This window comes from Mandrillus leucophaeus, unplaced genomic scaffold (genome assembly GCF_000951045.1).
Source record: "Mandrillus leucophaeus isolate KB7577 unplaced genomic scaffold, Mleu.le_1.0 Scaffold12, whole genome shotgun sequence".
NCBI lineage: Eukaryota > Metazoa > Chordata > Mammalia > Primates > Cercopithecidae > Mandrillus > Mandrillus leucophaeus.
Window position 1 is genome coordinate 7782861 of NW_012100320.1, and position 5707 is coordinate 7788567.

The 5707-nt window shown below is 45.7% G+C and overlaps 1 long non-coding RNA gene across 1 annotated transcript in view; it reads left to right on the forward strand.

The window, feature by feature from the left end:
- The first annotated feature begins 1823 nt into the window (after nt 1–1823).
- Nucleotides 1824–5707, forward strand: part of LOC105531066 — a 15827-nt gene continuing 11943 nt past the window's right edge. The window contains exon 1 of the long non-coding RNA XR_001004735.1: nt 1824–2350. This is a non-coding gene — a long non-coding RNA (uncharacterized LOC105531066). The remainder of the gene's footprint in view (nt 2351–5707) is intronic.

The following is a 5707-nucleotide window of genomic DNA, read 5'->3' on the forward strand; positions in this document are numbered from 1 at the left end:
GCCTCCTAAAGTGCTAGACAGGAGCCACTGCACCCAACCATAATTTTTTTTTAACTTTTTGTAAAGACGATGTCTCATTATGTTGCCCAGGCTGGTCTCGAACTCTTGGGCTCGTGCAATCCTCCCACTTTGACCTCCCAAAGTGCTGGGATTACAGGCATGAGCTACTGTGCCTGGTCAGAGCATGCATTTTAGAACTGATTAAATACATAAGGTAAATCAGACCCAAAGGATATACAGAATAAGCCAAACAGTAGGGGGTAGGGAGACTTGGAAGAAGGAAAGTACTGTGCAGAGGGGACAGCTTGTGCTGAGAGGTGTAGAGGGAAGAGGGTGGCTGCTTATAGCTCAGTAAGACTGGAGTTAGAGCCTGTGGGCTGGAAGGTGACAGATGAGGCTGGAGATGGAAACAAGGGCCAGATCATGGCCTGCCTTATAAGTAGATGGCCTTAGACCCAGTTTACATCTGTGGTGTGTCTTTTTGATCTAAAGTGCCCTGTTGGACAACAAATTATATGATTATCCTATACTAATAAGCCATTTTTAGATGTGGGCTTTTTATCTTAAGAGAAATGAGAACAATGGAAGGGTTTTAAACAGACAGTAACATAATCAGATTGTGAAAGTGTGTGTGTGTTGGAGGCAGGGTGTGTATTGCTTAATTTGAATGTTTCTGATGAGCTAATATGTTCATACAAGTCAAAACTTTAAAAAAAAGTTTCACAAAAGTGAAAAATCTCCCTTCCACCCTGGCCCTTCTTCCACCCCGGCCCTTCTTCCACCCCTTCCACTCTACCTCATGGCCAACCCAATTTTCTTCCCTAGAAGCAACTGATATTATCAATTTATTGTGTGCCCTTTCAGAATTTTGTTTTCCTTTTCTTTGAGATGGAGTCTCACTCTGTTGCCCAGGCTGGAGTACAGTGGCATGATTTCGGCTCACTGCAACCTCCACCTCCTGGATTCAAGTGATTTTCCAGCCTCAGCCTCCCCCTAGCTGGGACTACAGGTGTGCGTCACCACGTCAGCTAATTTTTGTATTTTTAACAGAGACGGGGATTTCACTATGTTGGCCAGGCTGGTCTTGAACTCCTGACTTCTAGTGATCCGCCTGCCTCGGCCTCCCAAAGTGCTGGGAATACAGGCGTGAGCCACCATACCGGGCCCCTTTCAGACATATTTAATGCATATAGAATTAAATCTTCTTTGCCTTTCAAATTACCTATTGTTTTCTAATTCTTTATTTTCATCTAATTTGCCTCCTTTTCTTATTCCTCTCACTATCTCTCACTGAGTTTCCACAGTATGTGCTCCCCTTTTACTGCTTCAGATTTGAGGCTTAATTTTTTAAGAGTGAAGGTTGGATAGTTTTGTTTTTTTCTTTCACTTCTTCCCTGAGCTCTGGCCGCTAAGGATTCATGTCCTCCCACTGTTTCATTACCTCTTCCCTCATCTCTCATGTGTATGTTTTCTTTGTGGGAGAAATTACTTTGCTATGTTTTCTTAATTTTCTCGTTAAAATTTTCATCTGCTCCATGGCAATGTTTTTTGATGAATCTTCTTTACCTGCTGTTTGCTTTTCTTTTTTTTTTTCCTCCTTTGTCTCTTGTCAAAACTCTGTGTATGTTACTCATTATTGAAGCAGGTAATGTTTTTCTTCCCCGTGGACCTCAGGTGTGAGAAAGGCCAAGATTGTCTTCCAGGTTGGCTAAATTTTCCTTATGACCCAGGGTTCATGTAAATTCACTAAGCCTTGAATTCTTTCCAACCAATGGTGAAGATTCCCCGAGGCAAAGTCTCTCCTCCCCTGTTGCCACAGAAACAGACCATTTCCTACAACTATGGCTTGTCTGAGTCCTGAGCCAGCAGAGCTCAGGCCACAGCACCTGCACCCATTTTCTGCTGCTGCACACAAGGGCTCTGTGCATTCCGCATCCAGGTGTGCCCCTCCCCTTCTGGAGGATTCTTTTTCAGGCTGTCCCGGAAACTTTGCAGCACAGCATCCTTGCTCTATTTCTTCCCGCAACATCTCTGCTGAAGCTCTATTGCTTTTGGCAACTCTTACATCTATTTTGTGGTTTAGGTGTCTGCTACTTTTACTAAAAATGGAATTTGTGTTTTTATCTCTCAAGTCCTTTTTGTTTTTGGATTACTTCCAGAAAATGAAAGGAGGATTACTAACTTTATGCCATCTTCAAACCAGAAGATCTTAGATTGGTAAGATCATGTTGGCCATGGCATGGAGAATGGGCTGGAGGTGGAGAGACTGGAGGTTGGAAGTCCAGTTAGGAGATTGCTCCCGCGCTGGGGAGTTGGTGTTAGGACAGAAGATCCAAGACGCATTTCAGAGGTAACTGCTGAATCTTACTGGCTGGTTCGCTGTGTGTTTGGGAGTGGGGGTGGATCAGGCAGAAATGGGATATTTCAGGGCTGGCGCTGGAGGCTGCTTGCGATGTAACGATGTAACGTGGAGCTGGGCTTCCTGCCTGTTCTGTCGCTTCCTGCCACATTCCAGGCTGCATCTGTGTGGCTGGGCCCTCTGGGAAGGTCATAGGGAGTCCTAATGGGGCAATGAGCTTCCCAGCTGTTCCCTTGAAGGTCTCCTGCAGATATCTGGATGAAACTCTTGACTGCTGGAAACTTTCGAGAAGGCCTGAGGCGGTCAGAAGCCAAGTTGTGGTTCCAAAATTTCCGGCCTATTCACCAAGCCTCCCTGATGATGAGATCTCAAGATAAAACAAAAACAAGAAAACTGGGTGCAAAACGCAGGGTGGAACTGTTGATATCCCAGTGTTTCCTGCGAAGTCCTGGCTAAGGAACACAGGGAGGGAAAGGGGACCTAACAGAAGTCATAGAGCCCAGTCCCTGCCTCCACAAAGGCTTTCCAGGTCATCCAAACTACAAAAATTGAACAGAGAGCTAAATCTCTCAGATTCTCCAAAGGGGGGAATCTCTGATTCTTTTCTTTAATCAGTCTGCAGTAAGTCCTGAGTACTGACTTTTTTCCCCCTTAGTGTACAACCAGGGTTGAGAACTGAGGGCTACACAATCTCAGAGATGATCAGAATTCAAAGTTAGGAATGTGCTGGCTCCACGTCTGTCCACTCTTGTGCAGTAACACAGCTGCCTGCCTGTGTACAGGATGAAATATCTTCAGTTCTGTTCCCTGGGATAGACTGACAGCTGTGGAATCAATACTGTGTCTTCTCCTAGGCTATGTTTCTTGACTCCGCTTACGTGGTTACTGCCAAACCTGGCCCCAGTGCCTTCTTCACACAGCTTTGACAACCAGGGCAATATTTCCAGTCATCTAACAGAAGCTGCTCCTTATCAGTGATGTTTTTGGAAAATTACCAGCAATTACCAAGCTAGCTATTGGGAAATCTTAAGGGTTTACTTTAGCAAGAATAAAACGAGGTCTTCTGGTCTGTTAGGACCTCTGTTCCTAAAATCACAGAACCACCGCTGTGCTCTACAATGGAATAGTATGCATTCATTTGCAAGCGTGCTCAGATAAGACAGCGTCTTTAGGGAGTTTTCAAAAACTTGGGGGATAGTGCTTATGATATCATGAAAAAACACAAACACTGTGTTAAAATATGTGTGATCAAGTGAAAAGAGACTTGATTAAAAATATGTGTGATCAAGTGAAAAGAGACTTCTTACCCTGCCTTCCCCAAGATCCCACACCCACCCCTATTTCCCTTCCAAGTGATTAAAGGAGTCGGTAACTTGAGTACAATATGCTGTTTTGTCTCTTGTCATCTGACCTTGGACAGGGAGGATGTAAATGTTCTCTTGGGCTAATAAGGTCAATGTGTTTGCTCACAGGAAACAGAGTTATGAGTAGAGTAATAGGAGGAATATCAATTTCTTATGTGGGCCAAATAATATTTGTGTGGTTGTATTTTCTTTCCGGGAAAAGATTAGTTTTTGGAGAATGAAATATGTTTTATTTTAGATGCACCATTGAGTGAAGCAGCTACAGTTTAAGCGGAAGTCCTCCTTTCCCCACCTCCTGCCTTGTACCTCAGGGAGCCCCTCCTCCCCACACCTTTCTTCCCAGAGATCCCACCTCTCCTCTCCTGAAGCGGTAGCTACTGAGGAGAAAGAGGTGAAAAGCTAGAAAGGAAACAGGAAGAGGGGAGACGAGGAAGAGATCCATGCAGGAGACCTTGTGCGGGTCCGCGGGACTTCGTGAGATACCTGCCTCCATCCTCCCATTTTCCCGAATAGGACTCCAATTCTGTGAGACCTGGAGACAGTCTCCTGTTTCTTTTTCCCTTCTTTCCTTTCCTTTCCTTTCTTTCTTTCTTTTTTTTTTTGAAGGAGTCTCACTTTGTTGCCCAGGCTAGAGTGCAGTGGCGCAGTCTCGGCTCACTGCAACCTCTACCTCCTGGGTTCAAGCGATTCTACTGCCTCAGACTCTCAAGTAGCTGGGATTACAGGCACCCACCACCATGCCCAGCTAATTTTTGTATTTTTAGTAGAAACAGCGTTTTACCATGTTGACCAGGCTGGTCTCGAACTCCTGGTCTCAAATGATCTGCCCGCCTCGGCCTCCCAAAGTGCTGAGATTACAGGTATGAGCCACCACACCTGGCCCAGTCTCCTGTTTTCATTCACTGACAAAGCGAAACCTCCCTTAAGGTCTGAGTTACTGCAGAGAAAGGCTTTCCCACTGCCTACTTGGTTGGGGTGAGCCAAAGCAGCTCCGTCATTGGCAGCCACTGGATGAGGGAAGCAGCCATCCATTGGGGACAAGCTACCTGGAGGTAGGGCGGCCGATCTCCTGACACATCCTCCCAGAATACTACAGCAAGAAGCCTACTGCAGGAGTTGCAAATATATATGCATAGAATAAAGACTAGGAGAAAAATAGTCTAAAATGTTAAGCATGCTTCCCTCTGGATAGCTGAATTGTGGATATCATATTTTCCTGCTTCTTTAAATTGTCAAACTTTTCGTAATAGGAAGTATGTGCTATTTTTATAATCAGGAGGGGAAAAGGTTCCCTGGCCAACTCAGGGAGGACATAAGGCTGGAGGTTTCAGAGTAAGAGGCCGGAGGCAGATTCACAGGGGTGAGGACACAGTGGCAGTGAACATCTCAGAATGGATGGGACCTCGAGAGGTCATCTAGCCCATCCTCCTGCCTTTCGGATGTATCTGAATAAGACCAATATCTGAACCCTGTCCCCCCCACCATGTCAGAACTGCCCCTTGCCTTCCTTGCCCTTCCACTCCCAGCAGAATGCCAAAAGAGGTTTGACTTCGTGCTATTTATTCTTATTGCTTTCCTGCTTTCAGTGTTCTGCTAAATAGAAAATAGGGCACTGATGGCTGGATGGAAAATAGGCCATGATCTTCTCACAAAGTCTTTGCTCAACCACCTGCCTCTAGCCAGTGTCCTCTTGGAAAGCCCAGTCATCCAAGGAAAAGAGAAGTCAAGCTGAATTCCAGGGAGGGGAAGACCTTGGGGAAGAGGAACTCGGGGAAGAGGAAGAACAGGAGAGCATTTCTACAGGAATGTGCAAGGAGAGCTGGGGCCTGCAGAGAAGCACTGACTCCTTGTCTTCTTTTTTTCCTTCCTTCCTTCCTGCCTGCCTTCCTTCCTTCCTTCCTTCCTTCTCCTTCCTTCTCCTTCCTTCCTTCCTTCTCCTTTCCTTCCTTCTTTCCCCTTCCTTCCTTCTCCTTCCTTCCTTCCT